Source organism: Manacus candei, unplaced genomic scaffold (genome assembly GCF_025592945.1).
Source record: "Manacus candei isolate 608988 ecotype Guabito, Panama unplaced genomic scaffold, ASM2559294v1 h1tg000011l, whole genome shotgun sequence".
Taxonomy (NCBI): domain Eukaryota; kingdom Metazoa; phylum Chordata; class Aves; order Passeriformes; family Pipridae; genus Manacus; species Manacus candei.
Window position 1 is genome coordinate 25,805,054 of NW_026138059.1, and position 17,314 is coordinate 25,822,367.

Here is a 17,314-nt window from a genome sequence, read left to right on the forward strand (position 1 = left end):
TGTTCTGCTTCTTCTTCCTGATATGTGCAAGCTATCAGGCACAGACCTTGCAAACATCACATTCTCTTAGCCTCTCTTGAAATTTCATCACATTTCTTTAAAGCAGCATTAATGTTCATATGTTGGAAACAATTTGTCTTAGTTCTGAAATCCATATGTACAATTTGTGTTTTATATCCATGATTTTCAGCTTTTGCTGCATGTGGCCTTGAAAAGTTGAGCAGTTTGCTGGTAGCAGAGGCCATCCTGGGCTGTTGATCCTACAGTTGTGGTATTTCCGTACACCACAACCTTTAGTTGTAAAATGTCTTTTTTATTCCCTTTTTGTTTCATGCCTCCAATATTTTCAGCCTATTGCATGCTCAAAACCTTTTGCTTCTCATTTTTGTTGGTGTTCCCCTAAATTCATTGTGCCACTGGAATGGGGGTGGCCAGCCTCCCACCCCTTTGTGCTCCTGTCAGATTTGGTCCCTCATCTGGGAAAGGCAGTTTTTAACATCAGTAACTCTGGTCTGTGAGTTCAGATCTTTAGGTGCCTCCAGAACCCAAGCAGTGTGCAGGAGTGGGTGCAGGAGTGAGCAGTGGCTATTCTGAGAGCCAACTTCTCTGCCTGTGCCTTCCAACATGCCCTGCTGGTGGCCAAAGCACATACTTTCTTGGATTGAGGGGACTTGAATCTGTCTTAGGCAAGTGTCCTAGTGATGTGGAAGTTTTCCAGTTGCTTCATTCATGGAATTTCTGTTAAAAAATGAGAGCAAAAAAAGGTGTAATCACTCTTGGCACATTTCAATTCCTGTCAAAATAGACTCCAAATGCTCTAAATTCATGCCAAAATATGTTCTCTTACTGACTTTTGTGAGCAAGAGACACAGCTGAAGGAAAAAAACAAAACACAGCACAACAAACCTCCCTGGGGGGAAAGCCAGATGTGCCAAAAGTCTGTAGGGAGAGGGTTATTATCCATCTGGGAATTCTTGCCTCTTACCCCAGTTTACACTGCAATGCCAGTCAAAGGGGAACATGGCCCCACCAACGGCTGGAAATGAGTTGGTGGGATGAGATGCCATCCCCTTTGTGCCCTCCACAGCTGCCTGTGCCCTGATGTGGTGCCATGCTTGGCTGACCACAGGGCACTTGACCACTCCTCAGTCCTTGGCCCCTAACTGGGCATCCCAGTCCTTCCCTGCTCTCTGTTGGCAGAGGTACCAAAGTGTGCTGTATTCCTTTTTTTTTTAGCAACTGTCTGAAGTTAATCAGTTCATCTTCTGCCCGTCACAGTTCACTCTTTGATGATACTAATCAAGTGGTGGGAGGATTTGTTATGGCTGTCAGTGATGCTTTGATAAAAGCAATCTCATTCAGCAGGAGAAAGTTCTGTATGATCTAAGTCTGGTTTTGTAGTGAATAGATGGGATGGCATCTTACTGGTAGAATGTGCTCTGGTATCAGTGAGACAATAGCACAGTGCAATTATAGACTCATAAAAAGAGATTACTAGTATTGTTCAGTATTGCCAGAACCCGAAATGATGAGGATTTGCTTGTAACAGGGAATGTGCAAATAGGATTTTCAGTTAACAGCAGTGTTTTCCAATTGACCTTCTGTACAAGCTTTTTTTTTTTTTTTTTGCTTTCACGTGGGCTGTAAGACAGACATAGAAGTGGTAAATTAAAAACAAACCCAACACTATGGAAAATGATTAGGACTATATTTAATGTGAAAAATAACACTGTGGTTGTGTTATTTGTATCCTGTGACAGAGAAACGTGCCACTGCCAGTGCTCTGCACTGCCAGTGACTCCTGATTCCTTAACTTGATAGGGGTAGTCTGCTCCCAGGTAGTACACTTATTTAAGTCAGGTCATTTAAAACAATCCTAAATAGGACTAATCTACTTCATTAGAATAAAATTAAGCATATATAAACCAGGATAAAAGCAGCTTAAAGGCATTTGTAGGCAAGACCTATCTCGGCATTTATTAAAGTGGCTAAAATCAGTCCTGCTGGTGGAGAAGAAGGAGGGGAGGAGGTGGCTGAGAAGCATGGCAAGGCGGTCTTACAGCTGGGTAGTCATTGCTGGTCTCAGGCTGCTCCCATCACTGGTGGGCTGCTGACTGCTAAAGGTGGGCATCCCCCTGCTTTTGTAGCCCCAGAAGTGAAAAGAGTGGCAATGGGTTAAGTCTGAGGTTGTGGACACCCACTAGGAGAAGGTATCACCCCCCACCTCTGGGGGAAGATCTTGGTGATTAAGTCAGGTATTGTCCTTGGTGATTCTCCTTAATTTATGAAGTGTGTAAATGTGTGTCTTGCTGAACATAGTCCCTATGAATGGGGGCCATTGCCAAGGTCCGAGGAGGGATGGGGCCGTGACACAGCACAGATGGGTTCGGAGACAAGGTAGGGTGTAGATGGAATGCTTTATTGAGGCGTGCATGGGATTTTTTATCAGTTCAGGTGGAGAAAGGGGCAGAACATGGGGTTGAGCATGAGACAGACAAACAAGGGAACAAATCAGGATAGGGACACAGGCAAAAGGGGGAGGAACGTGAAAGAAGCTGGGGAAGGAAGGGGTGATGGTGGCTGCCTCCTCTCCGGCCAATCAGCAGGGAAGCAGGGAAGTGGGCGAGCCGGGGCATGCCTGGGAGATACAAATTCTGGGGAAACATACAATGTGTATATACATAACTGTAAAGTCTGTATCATAAAGTCCTTTCAATCGCTGTACATCTTTTTCCACTTCTGAAATCATTCCCATTCTGATTCCTGGTCCTCGACAGGCCATTCATCTCCTTCCTCCATTTTTCAAACCTCTGTTTCCATCCAGTAATGTACCCCCACTTCATACCCCTGCATCTTTTTCTGGTGGTTCACTTTTCACAGGTTGACCTTGCTTTTTTTTCCTACCTTTAGTACCTACTTCTAAACTGTCTAGCTGCACTAGTTCACAGGCATGTGCACACATGCTCAAAGCCCTTCAAATAACCCAACCCCTTTTGGAGGTGCATCAAGTCCTCGATAAAATGTCCAGTAACATGCTCTCAGGGCAGCTCCTGCCTGGCCTCAGGGGCTCTTCCCACACCAGCTCCCTTGCTCAAAAGGAGAGCAGAATTGCTTCATCAGCCAATTCTGAATAAAGAGGGGCTGTTCATATCACCAGTTCTCTCCAAAACAATTTCCTAAAGACAAATGAGAAAAAAAGCAGCAATAGAAAGTGCACCATTTTGTGATGAGATTTTGTGTGAGGAGAAAAAAATCCCTGCAAACTCCAGTCTGCCCAGTCTCTGTGATCAGGGATAGTACCAGCAGGATACCTTGGACAAGGTGAATTTTCCCTGCTTCTGTCTGGAATTATTTGTCTTTTAATCGCGGTTCTCGTGGTAGTGATGGCCTAACAAGCAAGGGACAGAGGTCTGGCAGAGTGCCCAGTGTGTCAGTCTGCTGCCCTAAAGGGGCCTGGGCAGGGTTTGGACTCTAACATTGACTCTGACTCAAAATGTGACAGGTTAGGCAGTGCCTTTGGCTGTTTTCAGCAATGGTGTAAAGAGCATAATGAGATATGCAGAAGATTGCCCAAAACTGCACTGACACATCCAAATAGATGTGAAATATCTCCCCACCGCAGCACGGCAATGGCTTTTTCAAGTATCTTAAAGTAAGGGAGATAATATACATGAAAAATCACCACTGCCCCAATAAATGTGAAAGGTAATGCCTGTAAAGGTTAGGAGAATATAAACAAGCTAATATTCCGAGCTGCAGCACATTGTCCTTCTCTACAAGCAGAGAGACGGTCGGGTGCTGCTGCCCATGCCTGCTCTGCTCAACAGAAGTAACAAGGTTGTCTGCTCAGCCCTATCCCTGTCCAGTGACAAGCTTGAGCCTAGTCCTTTTGGTTCCAATGGGACCTTTCCTGTGGTCTCAATGAAGCATGAGACCTTCTCAAATCAGGATGTACGTATTCAGAAACAATTATAAGAAACTGTGAGTGGCTTGTATGATGCCATCAGGAAGGCAACAAATGTAGGATTTCTTATCAATTAAAATACATTTGCATACAATTCCCTTGAGAAGTCTACTGCCAGAGATATGATGCTGCTATTGCTTTCACAGCTCTGCACTACTGCACACCGTAATTACCTTTGCAGAGAGCATTGCTTTCTAATGCCCCCATAAAACACACTCAGCAATGGGAATGTGAGACATGCCTGTTAGCTTATAGAGGGAGGGAAGGGGAACTAGACAGTGAATGAAGACTGTGAGGGCTAAAGCTCGCTTAACATCCGGCCCTCAAGCTGGGCAGAAATATTTGGTGGGAAATACCTTCCAGTGGAAAAAGCTGGTTTTGACAACATCAAATGGGTTTTGGGAATGGGCTGGCAGCCAGGAGAGTGGGCAGCCCTCCTAGATTTCTGCTCACCTCGTTCCTTCAGTCCTGCCCAGATCCCCCAGATCCCACCTCAGAGGTTGCAAACGGACACAGCTGAATGTACATAGTTGTCTGCTGCTAATGACAGCTTGATTCTGTTAATGATAACAGCTTAATTAGTAAAATGAGTTCTAAAAAATCAGTGGATGTGATATTTTTCTTTTACAACTCTGATTTCAATGATAATTTCCCCCATATTTTCATTGCTGTGCCTTCCCTTCCAGCTGCTGTATGAGGCAGACAAGATAAGGCCTTCAAAAGTACAAAAATCTAAATTAAAAGGAAACTGTGCATTAATTTTAATTATTGCCACAGAATTAAAAAAGACATATTGCCTCTCCCAGCAGCATTTAAGCAATAAAGACAAATACTATCGTAATTATTTTCCTTGTACAATTGCCAAAGATAATAATTAAGATAGTTTAAACATAACTGGAGATATTTTGGGAATTCAGCTGGGAAAGGGAAGGTACAACTGTTCTGACAACACCTTCTTTGGCAAGGAATTCAATACAAGCCTCTTATAGACCATCATGTTTCTTATATTAGTTGAATGAATTTTAATAAATAATGACTTACTGAGGGTGGCCACAGCAGAACTGGTACCTCTTGCTTGGTGAGATTTGCTATGGTGAAGGATATTCTGGCTTCTTGAAAAGTAGATAGAAGAGTCAGGAAGAGAAGGCTTTGCTGATTGAGTTTTGAGACACAAGGAGATTTAACGTTGTGATCATTCATCCTGTTTATATCTATTCCAATTACTAGGAGTATAATTACAGCCCTGCTGCAGGATCAGCACAGCTCCCTTCAAAGACCAGCACACCCTTCATTCAGAGGATTTTTTTTCTGTTCTTGGGTGTGTATCCTGGTTTTTGCTTGGCTTTTTCCTGCAACACCAGACCTAGGAGGCTGCAGCCTGTGGACACCCCCCATGGTCATGCCGTACAGAAGGCTCAGGTAAACTGGAGCCTCAGCTGTTGTGCTGAGGACTGGGTCAAAAAAACCAATGGACAGGATTCAGATTAGAAGAGCAGATGTCTTTATCACCGAATGTTATGTCCAGAAAAATAATGTATCCTCCCTCACACAGCCATGATTGAACCCGTAGTCCCATAAAAAAGGACTTGGCATTAAATTTAGAGAGCAAATGAGCTTGTCTTGGCCAATCAGTGGTTGGTGTAGCCAGGCACAGGCTGAGGAGAATGGCTGGGGGTCTGCAGTGCTCTTGGCAATGCAGTTTTGGTAGTACTGTAATACTGTAAGCTGCGTGTGGGATCAGAGACAAAAGAAAAAATAGGCTTAATGCAGATGTGAACCAATTCTTTATCTTACAAGTGTTTGCAATGTATATGTTCATCAGCAGGTGTCACTACGCTATCAGCTGCAAAAGTGTCACATCATCGCTGTGAAATCACTTCATTTTGAACCTGTGCCTGAGGTTAATTTGCTGTGCACTCCAGGAGTGTTTACTGAATAGGGAATATTTCTGGATGGATCTTCCTTTCCTTTTCTTGTAACTGGCTTATCAAAGAAGTTACCTCTCTACTTGCTACTGAAATATTGCCCTCAAAATGTCTCCTTGGTATTTAATTACATGCTTGAGTCTTCTCGCAAGCACTAGGTTGCTTCAGACAAAACGTTGGTAGATAGCATGTGATTCAAAGGCCCAAAGCCTGGGTTAATTAATTCTCCTTGTTGTCTGATGTTGACATGCTGTGTACTAGCTATTACAATATTAAAAGTGTGAGCACGGTGGTAAGCAAAGCGGTGAGTGAAAAGATGCAGCTGTCTCACTGTGAGCTTTCTATTAATGGAGGGCTACAAAATATTCCCTGTTGTTATGCCAAAAGTGTTAGGGAGGAGAATGAGTTACAGAGGATCATGTAGAGATGTCCAAAAGATGCTCTGAAGACTGATTCCTACCATGGCATTAAATGGTTCTGGAGGACAATGTGTGGATTAATGCTGAGTTACCTCTTCCTAAATGGGAGTCAGCTGAAAATGGCTTGTGGATAGTGGACATATTTAAATTTTTTGAATAGCCAAGCCAATTCACAGATGGAGTATTAGCATAAAGTACTTTTCTTTGCAAGGCTGTGCTTAGTTTTGTTAAAAGGGCTGTGCTCAGTTTTGTTAAAAGGGCTGTGCTCTCAAAGGCCAGCGAGTCAGAGTGAAAGACCCCAAGGGTACAAACTCCCAAAGTGAGCAGGTGGAGACCTGAAAGCAAAGGGATTGAGATCGAAGTTAAGAACAAAGGGAGCAGCTCTTGGTAACTGGGCTTTTTTGTTTGTGTATCTCATCTGATAGACTGAAAGAAAAATTGCCTTATACATGGTTTTGGACATTTCTATTCAACATCATATTCAGTAAATATACAAATTACACTAGAAAATAACCCTGCATTATTAACACAGGTTTAATGTCTAATTAAAAAAGATGTAAGGTAAAGTTCCCATACCTGCTACTTTCTGGAAAGAGGCAACTTTTTTAGTGACCTGTATTTCAGTTAAATAAAGCACAACTTGCAAGTTGCCATCTGTCATCATAGCATTATTTGCCAGTTTTTCTCCCCATTCACTCAAATTCCACTTTTAGGGGTTGGAACTTCCAGAATTTCTTTCCATTCTGCTTCTTTGCCAAATATTGACTCCTTTGGAACCAAACTGCTTTGAGCATTAATTTTTTTGTGGATGATGACACATAGGTTCCAATGAGTTAGTAGTTTACAGCCACTGACGACATGCAGTTTTAAAAATGATAACAACAACAAAAGAAACAACAATAATGACATTTCATCATGCTGCAGTAACAACTAAGAGTTTTGTATGACTCTCCGTGAATGAATGAGATGAATCCTTGTATATGTATACAAGGAAACATTTCTAAAAGTGTTGCATGGAAGTACCTTTAAAAGCTTGCACTAAGCATTTAATTGTAGGCTATCATCTTTCTGTGCCACTACTTGTACCATGCATATTAGGTTTGCAAGGTTTTAATTTAACACTGGGGAAAGTTTACTTTGTTGTGATATCATTCAATATAGAGTCTTGATACAGGATACCACAAGCCTTTTATTTGCAGATGTTTTCAGTACAGTGGTCAGGCTTGCTCTGGTATTTAAGGACTGTTCCCAACAATTTATTTTAAGAATAGTAATTCCAAGAAATTTTAACAAAGTGTTCAGTCCAGAATTGTTTTCTTTTGTACTTTTTTTTCTAGAAGCTGACTATTTTCCTTACAAAAACAAACCTGAAAGCTGTGGAAACTGAATGTCCATCAACATAAGAATGGAAGAACACCAGTTTATTCTTTCCTTTCCAATGTGACTTGTGGTGCTGTTTTGCTATGACCACCGTTGAGTGAGTTTTACCTTCCCATTCTCTTGCACTGGTCTTTTTACTCAGAGAGCAAATTTACTTATGACTGTTTTGAGTAATGGAGCTGGACTAAGACGAGCTTGAACTTCTAAATGCTGGAGGTTAAAAAGGGATCAGTTAGGAATGCTTCTACTCTTAAAACAGTAAAGTATAAAATGCCAATACCTTCCTACCAGTCCACAAAACATCCCTGTCTTTAAATCTTGCTCCTGTTCTATTTCCTAAGGTTGCTCACAGGAAGTTCAGTGGTATTTTCAATCTTTTCTTTGCACCTTTTTTGTGAAAGACAACTTTTTAGTTATCTTCTGGACACAGATTTTGTTCTTTTTTCCCTTATTTATCTCTGTTTCACTTTTATAACACATTTGCATTTACATTATCTGCAGCATTTTAGTAACCCTACAGTAAACTCATTTGCTACAGGAAGAGCTGCCTGCTGAGCTCTTCAAAGATGCAATGGTGCATATTATACTTGCTGGTAGAGTTTTCCAGCTCTTAAAAATCATATGATATTTGCAATTTTTCACTCTTTAAGGTTTTGTAAAGGGCTAACTGTCTGCTTGCCTGATATACTCACAATGATTACTGGTAGCACTTTCATGGGCAAGTCTCTTCAGTGTGCTGGTTTAAAGGTAAACCAGCAGGGGAAATTAACTCAATTCAAAAGAAGAGATTATAAGTCAGAATAACAATTTAATAAAATAATTCAGTAAATACGATTATACAGACAAACAGTTGGTTTTAACCCACAACCCCCAAATGTATAACCCAGCACCGTGGGGCATGAACAGAGTGGTGTTTGTTGGGCCCCCTGAGTCCAAAGTAAAAGGAGAGGAAAAAACCTGTTGATGAGAGTGCTGTTGCAGTCTGGTCAAGAGTGGTGATTGCAGTCTGGTTGAGAGTGGTGGTTGCAGTCTTCCTCTGGATCCCACAAGTGGTTGAAAAAGTCCCAAGACCCCAAGATTATATATCCTCCAGTTCAGGTAGGAATGCCCAGTACCTCCCTCAGAGCGGGGAGCTCCACAATGGGTGTGAGGACAAGAGCACCCTCCTATCACCCTCCTATCTCTCAAGCCTCTTAACACCCAGTTTATAGCCTGAGGAGTCAGGCTGCTCTGGGCAGATGGTGTAAATGGTCTATTGATAACAGTTTCTGAGAAATGGCATGGAAGGCTATAGAATACACAGTTTTGGGTTACACCCATACAGTGATGAACTAGTCCCAGCTGTTCTAACTAGGACACTCAGGAAAATCAGATGCTGAAGTACTGGAAGTTTCAAGACCATCAAAGGCTCACCTGCTGCTTTTCAGATGCATAGGTTTCTACTGCTGAGAGTGAAAATCCCAAACAAGCACTCTACCTTCTCCCGTTTTCTTTGAGCATCCTTCTCGAGGTCAAGAGCCTGAAAGCAATTTTGAAGTTCGGTTTAAATATAGTCTGTATGGCATCCAACTTCAAGATCTCAACACAGTCTGCTTGTTGGGGGTTTTTTTAAGCCTCATTGACAGGGGCCGTTTTCTGAATTTCAAACCTATTTTATCATGCCTGCCATGGCCCCTGGGCTGAAATGGTCATCTCACTCCTCTTGGGTGGAGTGTATATAGAAAGCTAGACTGTCTGAAAGCTCCAGACACTGCTGCCTCCGAAAGAACAAAATTCAGTGACATCTCAAAGGCATCACAGGCTGCCCAGGCTGGGTTTGCACCTGGACTGACACGAGTGTGAGGAACTGCTCATATGGGGTATCTGCAGGAGTGAGTTCTTTATAATAATATTTTAAAATTTTTATTTTAGTGTGCATATAAAAGTTTATCTGTGCGTATATCTTTCCATACTCAGATATATACAACAGATACAAACATGCACACATTCACAGACACCACATTGGAGTTGCTCTCTGCTTGGTTGCTTGCAGCTGGACCCAAGTGATCTCAGGAATGAGAGTTGAAAGGGCCAGTGGAAAGCTTTATTCAGCTCCTTTTGTGTATTTTAGAATATTTCTGGAGGCAGTGGAAAAGACAGGCCATCAGATTTGCATCATCCTTCATTGGGTAATGAGGGACTGAGGAGATTGTTTGCAGGTGAGGAGCTGGCAGCGGCAGAGGATAAAAATTTCATAGAGCTGTGGGAGAGAAGTGAAGAGGTTCCCAGATGTGGTGAAAGTGACACACACACCTATGGACGATGATTTTGACAGGTGTATATGTAATGGACTGAAGGAGAGTTAAGGGGCCCGAGGTAGTAATACAGCTGTTTAGAACCTCTGATGTAGTAGCCATAAATATGTCACTTAGGAGAGTTGTGTTCTTCTACTTTACTTAAATGCATGTATCAGGGCTAAGCTTGTCTCTAAGCCTCTTTCTGCACTCCTTGGACCAGAAAGCACTTTCAGAGGGCAATTCATGTACCCTCTCTTGACTCATAGTTTTAGGGTGGGTCACATTCATGTTTACAGGTATCTATTTGTCCCCCTTAGATATCTAAGGAGCTATTGCAGTGATCTGAGACAGCTGGAGTTACGTGGACTGAACTCTGTCCTTAAAACGTAAGTAAAAATGCAGGGAACTCACAGTCTTGGCTACAGCAACTGGGATATTAATCTATGGATATTAAACTGCATTTCATCAGCTGTTATTTTTAGTCTGACACCTATTTTTCTCCTTCATATTTTAATTTGCTGGAACTGCTGTGGAGCATGAATCAATTCAAAGCACATGAAGAGTGAAGGAAAAGTGGAAGAAATATGTGGAATAATTCCTCCCAAATAAAGTTGTTCAATGGATTGAAGAAGGACATATAGTTCCTGTAAAAAGGACAAGAAAGCTTTTGGAATATTATAGTAATATTATATTAAGTAACATGGTTAGAAAGTGTGTGATTCACTTCTAGTCTCATACAATTATTTCATTACCCTGTTTTAATGTGTCCTGCATACCCCAAAGCCGAGTGATGTGGAAGCCTCACCCATCTTTCTACTTTGAACACCTGAAGGAGGTAAAGGCGAGTTTGTTCACTTTGTGCTTTGAGCTCTTTCATCAACTATTTGCCAAAATTCTCGAAACCATCTTTAGGCAGTGATTCTGATTCCTCCATATGCACTATGAAAGCAGAGTGCTTCCACTTAGATCAATAGAGCCCCATGGGGACAGAGAAATTTTGGTGGGTTTGAGTGTATGCAATGTGATTTGTGCCTAATGCTTTGCTATCTTGTGGCTTTCAAAGTTGACAAGGAGAGCTGACAGTATGCTGCTGTTTTGGAATTCACCATCAAACAAATAAAGAAATCTTAGTCTACTCCCATAGTTAAAAACACTAAGGTTTTCTCTCTATGGGTTCATGTTTTGACGGAATATGTCACTATTTTATTGCTATTCTTATCTCATTAATTCTCAGCATATCCTAGAGTTCATGTATCATTTTTTTTCAAAGGCATATTAAATGCCTCCCAAGCCATTAATTACAGTGATTTGAGCCTTGAAAGATAATTTCAGACCCAGAAACTCTCCTAAATCCTTCCAGTGAGGAAATAGGAGGTCCATTTCAATGGAGAGAAAATGCAGCTTCTAGGTGGTCCCAGTGTGAAATTAGTATCAAAAAGCAGCCTAGTCCATTGTTTTCCCAATGGAAGTACTACTCACCTGCCTTGTTCTGGATGGTCAGTCTTGCTTTATCCCTTGTAAAGAAAATGGTGTTTCATTCATATGACGAATTGGTGCTCACACCAAACGCTGTGTTGGAATTAAAGAAGTAGATCCAGAGCTTTGTATCTCATCTATAAATCCTGTTGCTTATGCTGAATGTTAGTTTCTGGTATGACATGGGCTGTAGAGGATTTTGCATCACCTAACACAAAAACATCATCTCAGGCTCAATCTGGTATACATCAAATGTTTGACCATCCTTTAAAAATTTCAGTGATATGGGACCCCGTGGAACTCGGTATATCTGATGAAAAATGCTCCCAGAGTTTCTTTGGGGATGTACCTTTCATCACTATTTCTGTAAGGTAAGCTTTGAGGGCAATTTTCTATGCTCATGGAATATCCCTCTCCCAAAACTGTAGACTGTCCCAGAGTTATGCTGCATGTTTGTGAATACTTTTTCCTGCAGATGTGCACAGACTGCCCTGCAGTGCCCATGACAAGTAAGAGACACTCTTGTAGTAGGTGACATCCCATATTTGAAGTTGCCTGAGGACAGCAGGCTCGTTTAAACTTTCTCAGGGGAGTGGTACTACATTTTAAGCACCCTCAGTCTGCCTGGGCTTGGTAGACCTTCAGGTTCGCAATTAGTATTGGACAGACTTCACCTTCATCATTTCTTTTTACAGCTGGTATCTTAACCTGCAATGAGCTATTATCTCCTCTCGCACTGGGTATATTTGAAGGAAATTGTCCTTTACCGTGTTTTTATATTTACCTCTTTGCAACTACATGGTGTACATTTGCAGAGCAAAAGACATTAAATGAGTAGATGTCACGATTCTTAACACAGTCCATCACAATACTTTCCTCTCAGCAATTAATTGGGAATGAGACAAATACTATTTTAATGCTCTCTTCCAAAAAAAAAAAATTGATGCAGGGTAACTCAATAAAATTTTTACCATGCATCAGCAGGCTGGAAAACACAAAATATTTACTTTCAGTTGGACCCTGTCCGTTACAGTATTGGGCAAAATGGAGAAATGTGCAAATGAAATTACCTGGATCATTAACGCTTTCTTGTTTATAATAGACAAGGTTATTGCCTCACAGATTTCTGCTGACTAAAATGCCAAAGCTGTCATGGTATTTCCAGGAAAATTTTTATGTAAAGATTAGAAGACCGATACGGAAAAAATACAGAGGAAAAAAGCAGTAAAAGCTGAAAGGGAAAAGCTGAAAGAAGGAAATAGAGGACAGAAATGAAGAGGAACAAGTTGATATCTAAGAAGGTATGGGACATAACGTCACTCCAAAAGGTTCCATGTTCCTGCAGGGATTTCACAAACATCAGCACATCCAAGAAGGAGCTGCTGCTGTCATCTGGAGCAGTGCAGGGGATGTCTCAAGCCCAGCTGTGAGAAGCGAGGAGGAACAGGAGTTGCTTCTTCTGCTGAGCAAAGGCTGTCACTGAACTCTTCCTTCAACCTTCAACCCAATAAATGGGTAAAATGCAGCCTTGTGAATTAGGATCTGCACAAGAAATAGGAGACCGATGGTTCAATAACAAATTCTCTTTGCACATTCATCAGCATGTGCTGTTTCATCTTGCTCAGCAATAAGACATTTGGTCTAGGTATAAAGCACCTCTGCCTTCAGTTTCTTGTCACAGTAATATGGCCAGAAAATTTCCATTTAGAAGAATAATCTATTTTGTTTTAGTTTGCATTTGCATAATGCTATTGGATAAATTAGCCATAAAAACACAATGTAATTATCAGCAAATGCAGACAAATTCCTCTCTAAATCAGTCCACACTTAATTGCAGCAAAAAGTAAGGAGTACTTGGTGAAAGTTAATGTTATGGTACCTCTACAGAAGGAGTCTGCAACTTCAGATGAACAATGTCTATTTGCGTGGATTTTAATGGAGTTTAAACAAACATTTTTGAGAATCCAAGCTGCAGGTCTCCTTCCCTGGAATCAGTGATAATATAAAAGAGCAAATAAGTGTCTGCCAGTCTTTTGTTTCAGCAGTCCAACCTCTCCCTCAAAACCATTTTAATTCTGTCTGACTGTACTGAGCACATCAAGGGAAACAGTCCCTGACTGGTGGTAACACAGCGGTACAGATCTTCTTGTCACTCTCCTGCGTGATCTTGCACATAAAGGTAACGTAGCCTTTCTTTCCGGTAGCCTTAGGAAGGTTTCAGCAGTCATCTGCTGTTGTAAGTGTTATTATTATATCAGCAAGAAAAGAGCAGAGCCGCTTAAGAGAAGCTTTATTCATTCAAGCTACAGTCAATAAATAATATCTCCTTATTGCTGGTAATATAATCACTTGTCAAGGAACATTACCAGGCAGTTTGTCTGGTAATTTTCTTCCAGAATCAGTGACTGGAAAACAATGTAACTTAAGAAATGTTCCCTAATCTTTTTCCATTTGAGTGTTTCTGATTTTTGGCATATGCAGAAGGTGATCAAAACGCAATCTGAATCAGGGTCTTTTACTGTCCAGGACCTGTAATTGAAAAACAATCCAATCCTTTTCTTAGAAAGATACGGCATCAGTGAGATGTAACAATCTCTGTCAAAAATGAGCGACTGAACCTGCCTCATAGCAGAGTCCAATTTGACAACTTCAGTTGTAAGTCTTTGTACTCAATCAATTTAGATGCAAAAATGTGCCACCTTAGAGAGAGTGCTGTTACACCCGCATCTGATGGGAATCACAGGCACAAATCAGCCCAACGGTTATGGTAGCAGCTTCCTTTTCCTGTGCTGCTCACAACATTGCACTCATTGACAATCATTCTTATTTGTCCTCTTTGTAAATGGTGGGAGGTAGAGCAGTGAAAATATACATCCACAGGGAAATAAAAGAAAACATAATTTCTCTAAGGATTTCTAAGTAAGTCTGAATCCAATTTAGCTTTCTGGGCTTGCTGCCTATGGGGTATGTGATTTACAAATCTCTCAAGCAGGAGCCTATTTGTGTCTTTATTTGACTATTTTACCTGCAATTGCATTCCTAAACTTGTCTGTCCCTTGTAAATGGGGTCTATTTCTCAACTCAAGCACTCAGATGTTTTTCCTGGTTCTTTGGTGCACTTTTATTACCTATTTTGCACTGCTCTTTGAAACCTTGCCTGCAGTGGCATATACAGCCTTTCCTCACTTGGAGCTCAACATGAGATGCTCCACTGCATCTGAAAGCGAACGTTGCCTGTGAGACTTTACACAGTTTCAGTTTCACTAAATTACCCTGTGATTTGATTTGGTAAACTCACTGCAAATACAAGACACAGCTTTAGGGCTCAGCAGGGAGTTCTTTGCCTACTGTGTTTTCTGCTTAGCTGTGATCTGACAGCAAATGCGATTCTGTTTCTCTTCATGGACTTTTACACTATCATTTTGAAACATTATGGGCCACAAAGATGATCGGCTTCTCAAATTGGGTGGAGGGCTTTTAGAAAACCCCCTCTGAACTTTAGCCTTGCATACTTCTGTGAGTGTGGGCAGCACTAGGTATGGAGCACTATATGCTGAATGCTCTGTATTCATCTGTACTCCTAAGGAGAGAGGGATTACCAGGAGGTGACCTCATTCTTCTCAACAGACTGTGGCATTTCAGCATTTCTAGGTACTGATGCTGATTAAAGGTAGGATAGGTGCTCCCTGTAAAGAGCCTGAGGAGAGTGGGTTTGTCCTGCTGGTGGAATTATCTCTCCTGGTAATTAGCTGTCTTAAGGGGTACTATAAAAATTCTTCAACAAGCAGGGACAGAAGAAAGATGAGCTGATGTTACTGAACAGGATAGATCTCCACAGAGATGCTCAGGGTGGAGGTGGCAGACCCTGGAGGGTAACTCCTGTGTGCAGACTGAAAGAGATGTCCCCAGAGGTGGCTCTGCTCTGTGTGTGTCCATGGAACAGGGTTCGGTGCTTGGCATGGATCATAGGCTAGGGCTGCAGACTTTTAGCAGCGGGCAAACTGAATCCATTTCTTAAAGACATTTTGAAACTCAGCTTAGGATGAAGTAAGAGTTGATGTTTAAGGATGGTTCAAAAAGTTGCCAAGCATGGTTCTTTTTAATAAAAAAATCACTCTTCTTAAAGAAATTACTGACACTGTTACCTGCTGTGGGTGTGCAGAGCTGTTCCTGCCCAAGCACTCTGCTGCCCAGAGATAGCACAACAGTTCCCAGCTCTCCTTATGTTATCACAAAACTTGAATGGCACGCAGCATTTCTCCCAAAGTCCCATTTCACTCAATTTTATGATTATGCAGTCAAATTGTGGACGCACAATTAACTTTTCCACCTCCGAGATGTGACTGAGAGGAGTCACATGATATGCAATGGATTGCAGAGAACTGCTTAGTGACATGTGCTGTGAAAGCAAAGAAGAGAGAGAAAAAGAATCAAATAGTCTTTGAAAATTTTTTAAGGATTGTCTCTGATTTTGAGGGGTCTGGATCCTATCTTGGAGCTGGCAATCTTCTTTGGAATTCTTGTAGATTTTTTCTACTCAGTCACTGTTAGCTCTCATTCTTGGTTCAAGAAATTATCTGCCTGGAGCATACAGGGATGCAGATGAGCTGCAAAGTTCAAAAGGAATCCTTTGGACCATTCTTTTCTTCCAAGGACACTGCCATATTTGTCCTTCAGATCCTGATTTTCACATAGTGCTTCTTGAAAATTTGATGCAAGTATATGAACATTCCAATTGTTCTTTGAAGATCATGAGGAAATAAGATGGGAAGGTAATATTTCAAAGCTGGGGGTTCACATGGGGAAGGATGCCTTAGCACCACATACAAGGGTGTGCAGATGTTGCTGAACCTTCTGACAGGAGGCTCACTTGCTCAGTTTTCTTCCCACCTGTATGTGTCTTTTCCCTATACAAAGTTTTGCACTCCTACAGTTGTCATGCTGGCTGGCATCTGCTGCCTCATCTGTTACCCCTGGATGGCAGGAAACAGTTTTCTTGTCTTCTGCCACGACCTCTTGATGTTCAGACCTTTTTATCTGATATTAGCAGAAAGATTTTATTGACAGTTTTACCATAGTCCCATTTCCATCCCTGTTCCCTTAAATACTGGTTTGTCAGATGATGATGCTTCAGTAAGACTGGATAATTTTTATTTGACCAAGCACAGCTAATCCTTAAGCAGCCAGGGGAGGGGAAGGCGGGGCCCTGAGCTACATCTGCAAGGCACACATCTGCTCTCTCCACACAGTGGATTACAAGCAGTGACCTCCACTGCCCTGCTAGTGGCAATGTTATTTTTCCTGCATAGCCAGATCACACAGAAAAGTTTAGAATTTCTCCCTATGAAAATTCTGAATTTTGACCAAATAAAAGAATTATAACTATGTGTTTTGTAGAAAAGCTATTGTGTGTCTCAGCTGAAATGTGGGTTTTCCACACTTCTCATATTTGTCTGTGACAAAAAGAGAGTGGTCAACTCTAACACGTTTCAGGTTTCACCTAAATACGTATTTCTCAAGAATGCTTATTGTGACATTATTACAGGCCATGCAGGGAGGGGTTACTATTAGCTTTTCCTGTATTTGCTTTATTCCACGTGAGCTTGGGGGTTTGCATTCCTTTGAACTACCAGAGCTGTGAGCAGGTGTGGGGAGGACAAGGAGCAGCAATATATGGAGTGGATGTTGCAGCCACAGGGACAACATGACAGAAGGCAGCATTTGCATCAGTCCAGATATCTCTTTGAGGTTGGGATCATAGATAGAAGTCTGAAAAAAGAGCTAAGTAATAACTGGAACCAATCGTTACTTCCATAGTAGCCTACTATGTGTGGTTTAATTTTGCATCTGAGGTTTTCATATGCCTTATGTAGG

The 17,314-nt window shown here is 41.5% G+C and overlaps 1 long non-coding RNA gene across 1 annotated transcript in view; it reads left to right on the forward strand.

Moving 5' to 3' along the window:
* LOC127466763 (uncharacterized) overlaps positions 1 to 17,314 on the forward strand; it is a 44,491-nt gene that overhangs the window by 16,864 nt on the left and 10,313 nt on the right. The window contains exon 2 of the long non-coding RNA XR_007902849.1: positions 10,282 to 10,350. This is a non-coding gene — a long non-coding RNA (uncharacterized LOC127466763). The remainder of the gene's footprint in view (positions 1 to 10,281; positions 10,351 to 17,314) is intronic.